This window comes from Gouania willdenowi, unplaced genomic scaffold (assembly GCF_900634775.1).
Source record: "Gouania willdenowi unplaced genomic scaffold, fGouWil2.1 scaffold_10_arrow_ctg1, whole genome shotgun sequence".
NCBI classification, from domain to species: domain Eukaryota; kingdom Metazoa; phylum Chordata; class Actinopteri; order Blenniiformes; family Gobiesocidae; genus Gouania; species Gouania willdenowi.
In genome coordinates this window covers 1,094,979-1,107,502 of record NW_021144857.1, presented here as the reverse complement: position 1 = coordinate 1,107,502, position 12,524 = coordinate 1,094,979, and the positions used below count along the sequence as shown (strand labels likewise).

Below are 12,524 nucleotides of genomic sequence, written 5' to 3'. Positions count from 1 at the left end.
CCTACGTTGCTGAAAACGGAGCGTAGGGGGCGCCATCACTACAACATTGGGGTCCCCTACGCTCAACAGCACTGGAGAAAACCCTGGGAGCAGCTGCAGGATAATCCACAACACCAGTGAACAGGTGAGTTAATAAAATCTCTTAACCAATAGATATGGAGGTAGATTTGTGTATTTAATATTCAAAGGAAAAGAAAAAAAAAACTTTTTCAATCAAAAATAAACATTTTCAATCAAAGAAATACAGTTTTCAAATGAAAAAAAAATATTTGAGACCCAAATATTTGCATTTGAACACTTTTTTTCTAAAATATTTATTTGTAATGGAATAATAACAACACAAATCCATCTCCATAAAATGTTACACACGTTTTAACCTTAAACATCAGAATATTCTACAATTGTATTAAATACATAATAATAGTAGAGGACCCTGAAAAATAACCTCAATATGAACAAAATATGTATTACAATAGGAATTTTATATGGAAGCTGATATATTCTGAAACTTTTTCTTTCTTTCTTTTATTTTTATGATTTGGGACCGATATCAATATTGGATCAAAACACCCTTAGTCAGGGTTATGATGGCCAAAGAAATAACTGCTGTTGTCTCTCACACATAAGTCATATTTTGCATTATTTTTTGGGGGAACACTTTAAAAGTTTTATACGTAAGGTTGACATTACGCTGTTATTTCTATGACATGACACCTATCATTAGCATTAATAAGGTTTCATGAAAGATGTTTTTAAGTGTCGTTCCTTACCCTAACCTACACGTGTCAAACGCATGGGGCGGGGCCAAATCCGACCCTTTTTAGCATTTAATTTGGCTCGCAGGAGAAAGTAAAAATGAGAGAGAAAACACCAATCATTGTGTAAACCAATCTTAACAATATTTGTAGAAGCTCAGTTTTCCCGGTGCTTATATCGCATGATTGCAGTTATTTTTTTTAAAGTGAAACAGTTGAAAAACTCAAAATTCTTACAAACTCCTTCATCCATCCATCCATTTTCATACCCACTTATTCCCGTTTATCAGGGTCACGGGGGTCTGCCGGTGCCAATCTCTGGCTATCATTGGGCGCTGGGTGGGGGTACACCCTGGACAGGGCGCCAGTCCATCACAGGGCAACACAGACAGACAACCACTCACTCTCATTCACTACTATGGGCAATTTAGAGACTCCATTCAATCTTATAGTCATGTTTTTGGATTGTGGGAGGAAGCCGGAGTACCCGGAAAAAACCCATGCAAACAACACTATAGTTAAAAGACTGTGTGACTATAAGAACATGTCAGATCTTTTGTTTGATGTTCATTGTACTTGGAACCAGTTTGATAAATTGCTTACATACAATTTAAAAAAAAATATTTGAAAATGACCTTGTCTTAAATGATCTTTTATTCCTTTTTTCCATTTAGGGTGATGATCTTAAGTAGGTGAATTGGTTTGTTTTATTGGTAAATAACTTTAAAATAGTTTAAATGATTTTAATGAAAAAAATTGTATTTTGATGGTGTTTTTACAAAAATAAATGGTGATATGATTTTTTTCCCCATATCACCCACTGTGACTGAGGTAAAGGTAGCACTGCCTTGGGCCACAGTGTTTTAAGTGGGAGCCCCCTGCCTCTGTCATCATCAACATCTGTGATAAACACCTACAACATGAGACATGTCCCCAGATAAATGATGGACAGTTGGTTGATATGAAATATTAACAAATAAATGTATTTTGTCACATGTTCTCCACAGGGGCTGCTAAACAAGCTAGCTAACGTTAGCCAATGTGAACTTTAGCTAGCTAGCTCACTCTGTGGGTCTTTACCAGGTACTACGTGTTAAGGCTTCAGCGAGCAGGAGAACTCTGTCAGCATGGAAGATTTTGACAACACCGTACTGTCAGTGTTGGAGGGTAAGTCATGTTTTTCATTCATATTTGGTGATTAAGCAAAGTTAGCGTCTGTATTGGTAGCTTTGATCACATTAATGTTGCACACTGTTAGCTGGATGTTGTCTGTCCCTGTATGCAAAAAATGCCTTGCTTAAGTGCCGTGGATAACAACTACAGTGAGAGAAAATGAGTAAGTCAAGTTGTATCAGCTCCCAACTGTTAGTTTATGTTGAAAGAAATAAACCGAAAGCATTATTGTGGATAATTTAGTCTGTTCCACATACAAACTACACATTTATTTTCCATTTATACATTATTTACTATTATTATACATCAATGTTTGTCAGTTTTATGTTGAATTTCAACTTGTTCCTTTTTATATGGTTTATTAGGATGAAATATAAATGTCCAAAGTATAGAATAAAAAAATGAATTTTCACAAAAATAATTATTGCTGCAACTGTTTGTGTATCTACTAATAGATATTGTTGTCAAACAAACTGTTTTATGATTTGAATTAATTAATAAATTTGTCTTGCTAAAAATTAATTATGTACAAATTGGTTAATGTAATGCACCAGTTCATGAACTGAGTAATATATATTTTAATGGGATGTTAGAAGCAGCAACATAAGTCATAGTTTTGTTGATAATGTGGTCAATTGGTCCATTTTTCTATAACCAGTTACATTGTATTTTAGAAATCCTTCTTAAAGGGCTTAGGTTTATTTTCCCTTTCAACTAAGAATCATTTGGCAAGTATTTATTCTGAAAATACATATTGCAGTAGGTGAATTTCATGCATATTAATAATTAGAATAAAAACAAGCAGTTCAACCATAATTATTGAGAGCAATGATGACCTCAGCGAGGACAGTTTAAATGGAGGTTTGTGCTAAAAGTGGGAACAATTCTGTCATAGTTCTGATTTGTCTACATCTAAAAACATTTAAACCTGTACTGAGACTATATTTGCCTCTGTCTCATGTGCCAGAGTACATTGTAATGTACACAATGTTGGATATTGACCTGTGTTTTCCTGTTATTTTGCTTATGTGTTTACAAATGATTTCATTATTTTCCCCAGGAAAAGCATCTCCACTGTTTTGGAAGTTACTGAACACACTTTTTCTGACTTAAATCAGCTGACACAGTCATATTCCACATGATCAATATCAAACACATTTTCATAATTTCCTAAGTAAAACATAAAGCTGATCAAATGAAATAGGTAATTGACCATTCCTAAAAAAAATCTGAAAGTCCATTAAGAAAACACTGCTCTACTCAAACTGTTATTGTTTTTTAGACTTTAGGTGAAGTGAAGTTTGACCTCTGATATGTGTACCTTACACTCTTTATGATTACTGTTTTCTGGTTTTGTCAAACCGAGTGGGGGAAGTAAGTAATGACTTTCTAATATAATTGTGCATTATATTTTAGTCATACACATGCCACTAACTATGATTTCTCTTCTCTGATGCTAGTGTAATAGTGTTTCCATGGAAACGTCTTTGCCTCACCGTCTTATTTTAATGTCTGAGGATGCAGGTGAGTCACTACAAAACATTGAGCAAAATGTACAAGAATCCCAACACAAAACCCAACCAAGGCGATTTTAGACCTTGAGTTTAAGGCTCGACGGGCTTTCATTGATGCAGATATTACAAAGGAAGAAAACTGACCTATGAAACTCTTTGATGCATATCCCTGCTTCAAAGACACTAGAAATGTCAGCTTTTTGACTTCCGTCCTTGGTACTATGTGTTTCTGTCTGTGCAGTCTGCCCTGTATCAAGCCTGCTCAGTGGTAATAACTGAACAGAATTGTGTCCTAGGCAATGGATGAGCTGCATCGCATCATTGGTGGCACCAACCACAAATACATGGAGGAAATGAAGGGAAGATGGGCAGACTTTTGTGCTAAGGTGCAGTTCTATGGAGTGTGGAAGAAGGTCCTGAAACCTCCTTTTACCTTGGATCTGTGTGGAGGTAAGTTGCTGTTTAATATACCAAATTCATTGTTATGGCAGCCATGTTCAAACTAATCCATAAAAGGCCATTTTGGTTCCATAGTGGATTTCACCATCGCCCTCTTCAGTGCACTCCCATCATTGTTCCCCTCACCAACTCCACCACCAAAGCTGGAGGGGCGCCAAATTTTTAATTAAATTCAGTACATTTCTTCAGTACATCGTCTGTTATATGTTGTCACCACCAAATGTAGTATTTTTTTTCTAGATCATCACCAACTCAGGTTGATCCAGGCTGATTAAAACCATCCCATCTGAGCTGGGACATGAACTGATCCATTTTTTCACACATTAGTTCTTCTAATGTCTTTCAACACTTTTATTGATACACACAGACCTGGTCAGAGCAGGTTACACTCCCAGTTAGGATCTTGGAAAGTAACATTTGCTCCATCTCAGTAACTAGTTTAGACTTTTTTTAGACCTGTGTCCTGGGTATGATGGGTTCACGAGGTGAACAGTACTCAGCCATGTTGGGAAGTCCAGAAATCACACAGCATTTCACCCAATGATAGTGGTCTATGCCAGAAAATACCACAGACCAAGTATTTGTAGTGTAGTCATAGCACTCGACAATTATTCTTGAGGTACACGAGACAACAAAGATCTGCTTGTTCATCACTGCAATGCCAAAGTAACTGTGTCTGTGGACCATTTCAAGGACATCGTACCAGGTGTTGGTCACTGGGTCATAAGCCTCAGCAGACCTCAGATCTCTGGACCCATCTCTGCCTCCAACTGCAAAAATGTGGCCCATATATGCAACGACTCCAAGTCCACACCGAGGTGTTCCCATGGGAGTGATCAGTGTCCACTGGTTGGTGTCTGGGTTGTAATACTCAGCAGTATTCAGTGATCTAATGTTATTCCATCCTCCACATATGTAAATCTTGTTGTTCAGTGTGGTGCAGCTGGCCCTGATCCTCTCTTCATTCATTGATGCAATGAACGTCCACTGGTTGATGTTGGGTTGGTAGCGTTCAGCAGTTCTGAGTAAGGTACCATCATCATCCCTGTAGCCCCCCATAGCGTAGATGTATCCCTTTAGCACAGTAACACTCATTAAGTACCGTGGCTCCTGCATTGGTGACATCTCCTGCCAAGTGTGTGTGACTAGGTTATACCTCCACACTCTGTTAGAGGGGTCGGTCCAACTTAAACCACCACCCACAATGTAGAAGCATCTACCAAGGAAGACAGTGCTGTAGAATAGTAAGTGAGTCATGGGATTCTCCAGACTGGGATGAATGTGAACTGTGATCCAGCTGTTAGTTCTGTAGTCAAAGGCCTCTATGGTCTTAGAAAAGAATCTAAACATCAGTAAGACGGCGTTTGGCAAACGACGGCAAAACAAGGTGTTGTTGATCCCAGACTCAGAGCAGAGTAACGAAGGTTGAGACATGACTTTAAGGGTATTAGAGACCAAGAGGTGGGACTCAGGGTTTGTTTTTACCACCTCATTGTTAAGCACATTGTCTGTGATGTAACTTTTGTCCATCAGCCCCAGTCGTACCTTTGGTAACAGAGTAGAAATGGCTCCCTGTCGTTCCTCAGGCATGTGGTTTATCCATCTTAAAACACTTTGATAAACTGTGCTCTCCTGGGTCACAGTAAGGTCATCCTGACCCAGGATATCAGCCAGCTCCTGCTCTGCAAGCTGCAAAAACTCTTCACAGAGTGAAACCTCCTCAAAATTCTCACAGATAAAGTGAAAGGCCTCATACTTCAGTTGAAACAAAATGGGAATATACCAGACTTTAGTAAACTGCCACAGCCCGATGCATTTTTCTGGACAGAGGTGATCCTTCAGAGCTTCAAAGCATGTTTGTTCCAGACTTTTTACATTGAACTGATGCACTTCTATCATTAGATCAAAAATATAACTGTTGTCAGAGTGACAGAGATTAAGTAAATTCACTGAGTCCAAGGAGTTTGTGGGTTATTGTGTCTCTCTCAGAAGGTTGTCCCTCATTAAAGATTCTCAATGTGTTGCTGAGTCCTTTGATGTGCGACCAGCTCCTGATGATGTCATCAGCAGAGTGTGTGATTATGTCACAGTGAAATTCACACTGATATTCCTTCTGCTGGCTCCTGATTGGTGGATGGCGTGACAGATTCTGTGTTCTTTGATATGTGTGTGTGTGTGTGTGTGTGTGGGTGGGGTGTCTCAGCTATGCATCCTAACTTGAACTTCAGGAAATGCTAATATTCCAGTTTATTATTAGTTTGAAGCCTACAGTTTGAAACATGCAGACAGTTGAGATCAGATTACCTTATTGGTGACCCAGCATACCCAATACAGAACTGGCTCATGAAACCATTTTCAGACACAGGCAGACTGACCCCTGAGCAGCGCACGTACAACTACAGACTGAGCAGTGCTCGATCTGTGGTTGAAATGGCTTTTGGGAGACTAAAAGTTCGCTGGAGGTGTCTCCTATAAAGAAATGACTGTAAGCTAGAGCTGAGCAAGAAGATGGCTATGGCCTGCTGTGTTCTCCATAACATATGTGAAGAGCATGGGGACAACTTCATTGAGGGGCGGACTGCCGGATTGGAACACAATCAACCTCCCGTCCAACCACTGCCCGACACTGGCAATGCAGAGGGGGCTGACATCAGGGCAGCCTTGATACAGTATTTCAATCAAGCAGAATAACCCAATTGGTTTGTGATGTGGCTGGAAATGTTATCTGTACAGCTTTGGGAACCAAAGAAATTGATATGTGATCAGAGGACCACATTTTAAAAGTCAATGTCGTCATCATCTGATCATCAATACATTCAAGAACAAAACTGTTTTTTGTGTGTTACTTTGCTTTGTGTATTTTTGTTGTTTTGTTATTGTTGTGTATATTTTTGTGTCATTTTGTGCACTTGCGTTGGGGGGTGCACAAAAATGAAGGAATGACACTCGAACACCTGCTTCAACACTCTTAGCTGAGTTGGAACAGGTGTAAGTATGGTATAAAAATCAATAATTAAAAAAGGTTTTATGCTTTACTGCAGCCTCACCCGTGTTTTACATTATTAAATTTGAACTACTTTTTAGGGTGTTACCTAAAAAAGAAAAAAATAAATAAATATATATATATATATATATATATACTGTATATTTTTTGTAATTTTGCTATTTTTATGCTTTAGTAGCCACACTGTAAAAAAAAGTCAGTAAAATATACAGACTGCCAAATTCCAACAGTAAAGGAGCATAAATCCCAAAACTTCATTTTACTGTATTAAATACATCAAATAACAGTTAATTGTGAGACTGGACAAAACTTTATTTTTACGGTAATGAAATGTTGAAATGATAAAGATTTTCTGTAGAAACAAATAAATATACTTACATTTTGAAAGGAAATTTTGAAATGGAAAAAATGTCTGACAACCATAGATTTTACAGCATTGTAAAACCCTACGATGGACTGGTGCCCTGTCCAGGGTGTACCCCCACCCAGCGCCCAATGAGAGCCGGGGATTAGCACCGGCAGACCCCCGCGACCCTGACAAACAGGAATAAGTGGGTCTGAAAATGTATGGATGGATGTTTGGGCAAAACTACATCCTACGGGGTTGTGCACATATCAATAAATATATTTATTTATTTTTAATTCAGAAACTGATACACTGCAGACCTAACTATGACGTGGTTTTGAAAAGGCTTTGACCTTTTGAATGAATTAGATATGTGTTGTACAACAACAATGAATTATTTAAAGAATATGTTGAAGACATGTATGTTTATGATATGACTTAGCGTTACAGCTAATGATTTTGATTTAAAAGTGCACTTTATATTTAACTGTGAATGTATATAATGAAACTTCAAATTGATTACGATTGATATGGATTTTTCTGCTGTGATTTATTTCAAGTATTTATAACTGTTTATTTATTTAACAATGACCAATTATATTTAAGGGTGCTAAGGTTAATTTATTTTCTTCTTTAAAAGGTACTAATTTTATTAGCTTTTTGACTAAATGTTGTTGGCCTTGTTTTATAGGTCAGGTTTTTTTTGTTAGTTCTGGATCACCTACCACTCTCAACCACTAGATGGCGAGCCACCACCCAACCACCGCTGCATCGCAGTAGGAATATCTGATCTTTTTGTTTCCTCGGACACACGGACCTTATATCTGGATTAAACCCTGGGGATTTTTTGTTTGTTTGCTTTGCTTTTTTTTTCCGATGCAAAAGAACTTTGTGGAACCCTTCACATGTCAACTCTGTGAAATCAAACAAACTGAACTGAGACACACTAAAGGAAACTAACTATGACTGCTGAATTCTGAAATAAGAAATGATTTCCTTTGTGTTTTGTGATTGTATTTTTGTTATTGTTGTTTATTGTGTATATCTAATTATTAATAGCAACTAAATAATATATATAAAATATATACTGACTCCAAATATCTTAAATATATATACTTACCCAAAATTATTTTGTCTGTCAATTATTCACACACTTTGGTTCAACAGGCGGACCTATTTCTGTTTACCTTTATGTGTAGTCAGTTCCTGAGCCCCTAGTGTGTTACATAGGGGAGGGGTGGGGGCTTGTCTGTTGGGGGGATCTTGGTGGAGCTGTTTCCTTACTTGCTGTGGGGACTTTACTAAGATTGCAGTGCAAATCCGTACACACACACACACACACACACACACACACACACACACACACACACACACACACACACACACACTTTAATGAACTACATATGTATTAGACATAGTAATTGTAATTGACATAAAACTGGGGAACCATGTTACAGTTCTAAGTCAATTATTAGAACTCAATTACAATTCAAATAAGATCACAACGGCCACAGAATTTAGCATTTACGATTATGTCATAATTGTAATTAATTATCAATAATGCATACTTATCAGTTATGCGAATACAATTATAATTGAGCCCAACCCTGTAAAGAATATTACTGTTGCATGCCTAGTATTAATACACAGGCATAAAAGACAAGGAACATGAACAAATTATTAATTTAAAAAGTTTAAACGATGACTCATTAATTCAGATTAAACGTAATGCATCACATCATAGCCGACCAATCAGATTAAACGTAATGCATCACATCAAAGCCAATCAATCAGATTAAATGTAATGCATCACATTATAGCCGATCAATCAGATTAAACGTAATGCATCACATCATAGCCGATCAATCAGATTAAACGTAATGCATCACATCATAGCAGATCAATCAGATTAAATGTAATGCATCACATTATAGCAGATCAATCAGATTAAATGTAATGCATCACATCATAGCCGATCAATCAGATTAAATGTAATGCATCACATCATAGCCAGCAAATCAGATTAAATGTAATGCATCACATCATAGCAGATCAATCAGATTAAATGTAATGCATCACATCATAGCCGATCAATCAGATTAAATGTAATGCATCACATCATAGCTGATCAATCAGATTAAACGTAATGCATCACATCATAGCCGATCAATCAGATTAAATGTAATGCATCACATCATAGCCGATCAATCAGATTAAACTTAATGCATCACATCATAGTCGATCAATCAGATTAATTGTAATGCATCACATCATAGCCAACAAATCAGATTAAACGTAATGCATCACATCATAGCCGACCAATCAGATTAAACGTAATGCATCACATCATAGCCGATAAATCAGATTAATTGTAATTCATCACATCATAGCCAATCAATCAGATTAAACGTAATGCATCACATCAAAGCCAATCAATCAGATTAAATGTAATGCATCACATCATAGCCGACCAATCAGATTAAACGTAATGCATCACATCAAAGCCAATCAATCAGATTAAATGTAATTCATCACATTATAGCCGATCAATCAGATTAAACGTAATCATCACATCATAGCAGATCAATCAGATTAAATGTAATGCATCACATTATAGCCAACCAATCAGATTAAACGTAATGCATCACATCATAGCCGATCAATCAGATTAAATGTAATGCATCACATCATAGCCGATCAATCAGATTAAACGTAATGCATCACATCATAGCAGATCAATCAGATTAAATGTAATGCATCACATCATAGCCGATCAATCAGATTAAATGTAATGCATCACATCATAGCCAGCAAATCAGATTAAATGTAATGCATCACATCATAGCAGATCAATCAGATTAAATGTAATGCATCACATCATAGCCGATCAATCAGATTAAATGTAATGCATCACATCATAGCTGATCAATCAGATTAAACGTAATGCATCACATTATAGCCGATCAATCAGATTAAATGTAATGCATCACATCATAGCCGATCAATCAGATTAAATGTAATGCATCACATCATAGCTGATCAATCAGATTAAACGTAATGCATCACATTATAGCTGATCAATCAGATTAAATGTAATGCATCACATCATAGCCGATCAATCAGATTAAACGTAATGCATCACATCATAGCCGATCAATCAGATTAAACTTAATGCATCACATCATAGCCAACAAATCAGATTAAACGTAATGCATCACATCATAGCAGATCAAACAGATTAAATGTAATGCATCACATCAAAGCCGATCAATCAGATTAAATGTAATGCATCACATCAAAGCCAATCAATCAGATTAAACATAATGCATCACATCATAGCAGATCAATCAGATTAAATGTAATGCATCACATCATAGCCGATCAATCAGATTAAATGTAATGCATCACATCAAAGCCGATCAATCAGATTAAACGTAATGCATCACATCATAGCAGATCAATCAGATTAAATGTAATGCATCACATCATAGCTGATCAATCAGATTAAACTTAATGCATCACATCATAGCCGATCAATCAGATTAAATGTAATGCACCACATCAAAGCCGATCAATCAGATTAAACGTAATGCATCACATCATAGCCAATCAATCAGATTAAATGTAATGCATCACATCATAGCCGATCAATCAGATTAAACGTAATGCATCACATCATAGCCGATCAATCAGATTAAACGTAATGTACGGCACCAAAACAGCATTGAATGGAGGTTATTTTTTTAGTTTTAGAGTTCATAAATGTATCTATTCTATATAACCTGAGAATTTATTGATTTTGATTTGAATTAATTAATGTTGTTTTATTTTATTAATAATTGTACATTCTTACAAAGCTTTTATACAGATGCCTTTGTGGAAAATAAATAAAGTTGTAATTGTGGTAGATTTGGTCTCTTCCTTTTTAAGTTTCTACATGAGATGTTTATGTATGCAAGGGACCCGTACCAAGATTTATTACCAAAAATAAACATTGTACTTGAGTACAATTTAAATCAAGTAACAGTAACTTCTACTTTAGTAAATATATCAGCACTCTTTATACCTCAGTGTTTCACTTATATTGACCCGTGTAGTAGTGAGTAACGTACTTACTGTAAATAATCAGGCTGACAGACGAGTGATGAGAGATTCATGGAAAACAGAAACAAAAGAAACAGGAGGAAAAATTAGTGAAAAGAGCTTTTGTGAATTTTTTTCTGTTTTTTGTGAATTTTTTTTAAATGATCAAGATACTTGGAAATCTGACGGGAACATCCATCTTATGGCGACTCCTGCTGCACGCTCTGACTCTGTACCCATCACGGTTATTTTCATCAGTCTGTTGATCGTATCTATAGCAACCAGGGGTGGAAAGAGAACAGAAAAAGTCTACTTAAGTAGAAGTACTGTTACTTTGATGACATTTTACTTAAGTCGAAGTAAAGTTACTAATCAAGTAAAAGTAAAAAGTTGATCATTTAAAATGTACTCAGAGTAAAAGTTCTCTCCCATGCAATAAAAAAGTACAAAAATGTGTACAAAGATCAAACTAGGTTCTTTTTTATTATTATTATTATTATTAGAGAACACCATTTCAAAATAATGTGCATGAGAACAAGACATGGTGTGGCTAACCTGGATAAATAAAACAATTCAATGAGGTAAGTGTTTGTGTCAATACATCCAATGTGTCAGAGCATCCAATAAAACATTTTCTAGTAAGAAAACTATTCCTATCTTTAGGAATCTCTGAAAGCAAGAAATGCTGACAGTATGTTATATAAAGTCTATAAAACGTTCTAGGTGGAATGTCAAAAACTTAGTATTTATGCATTTAAAACAAACTGTCTAATGAACAGATTACATTGATTATGCATAAACATCAAAGAAAACATAAATAAAATGCTTATTGAAATGATGAGGTAATAGTGCTTGTGTCAGTGCAGACATTTACAGTAACAGAACCAAGCTCAGGGTAAGTGTTTCACCACTTCAACAAAGTGGATGAAAGACGTACGACCCCTTATTCTAACGTAATATCTGAAAGCTATGATTTACACAGATGGCAGTAGAACCCATCTGGTGACTCTCCCACAATGGAACCTGGAAGTAGAACCCGTCTTGTGCCTCGTGCTGGTGTCCATGGACAGTCACATACTGACCAACTTGTAAATAAAAATAAAAAATGATTGTATTTCATATTTCTGACCACCATCTCTGTCGTTTAATTTAGAAAGTTAAGTGATGGACATTTTCTGATATCAGCAAAA

At 36.3% G+C, this 12,524-nt stretch overlaps 1 long non-coding RNA gene and 1 pseudogene across 1 annotated transcript; one reads left to right on the top strand and one right to left on the bottom strand.

Annotated features, from left to right (window-relative positions):
• LOC114458362 (E3 ubiquitin-protein ligase TRIM39-like) overlaps positions 1–12,524 on the top strand; it is a 318,528-nt pseudogene that overhangs the window by 252,251 nt on the left and 53,753 nt on the right.
• On the bottom strand, positions 8,450–11,748 carry LOC114458371 (uncharacterized). The gene is made up of 3 exons (XR_003673029.1): positions 11,509–11,748; positions 11,368–11,381; positions 8,450–8,552 (listed from the first exon to the last, which is right to left on the bottom strand). It is a non-coding gene; the product is annotated as an uncharacterized LOC114458371 (long non-coding RNA).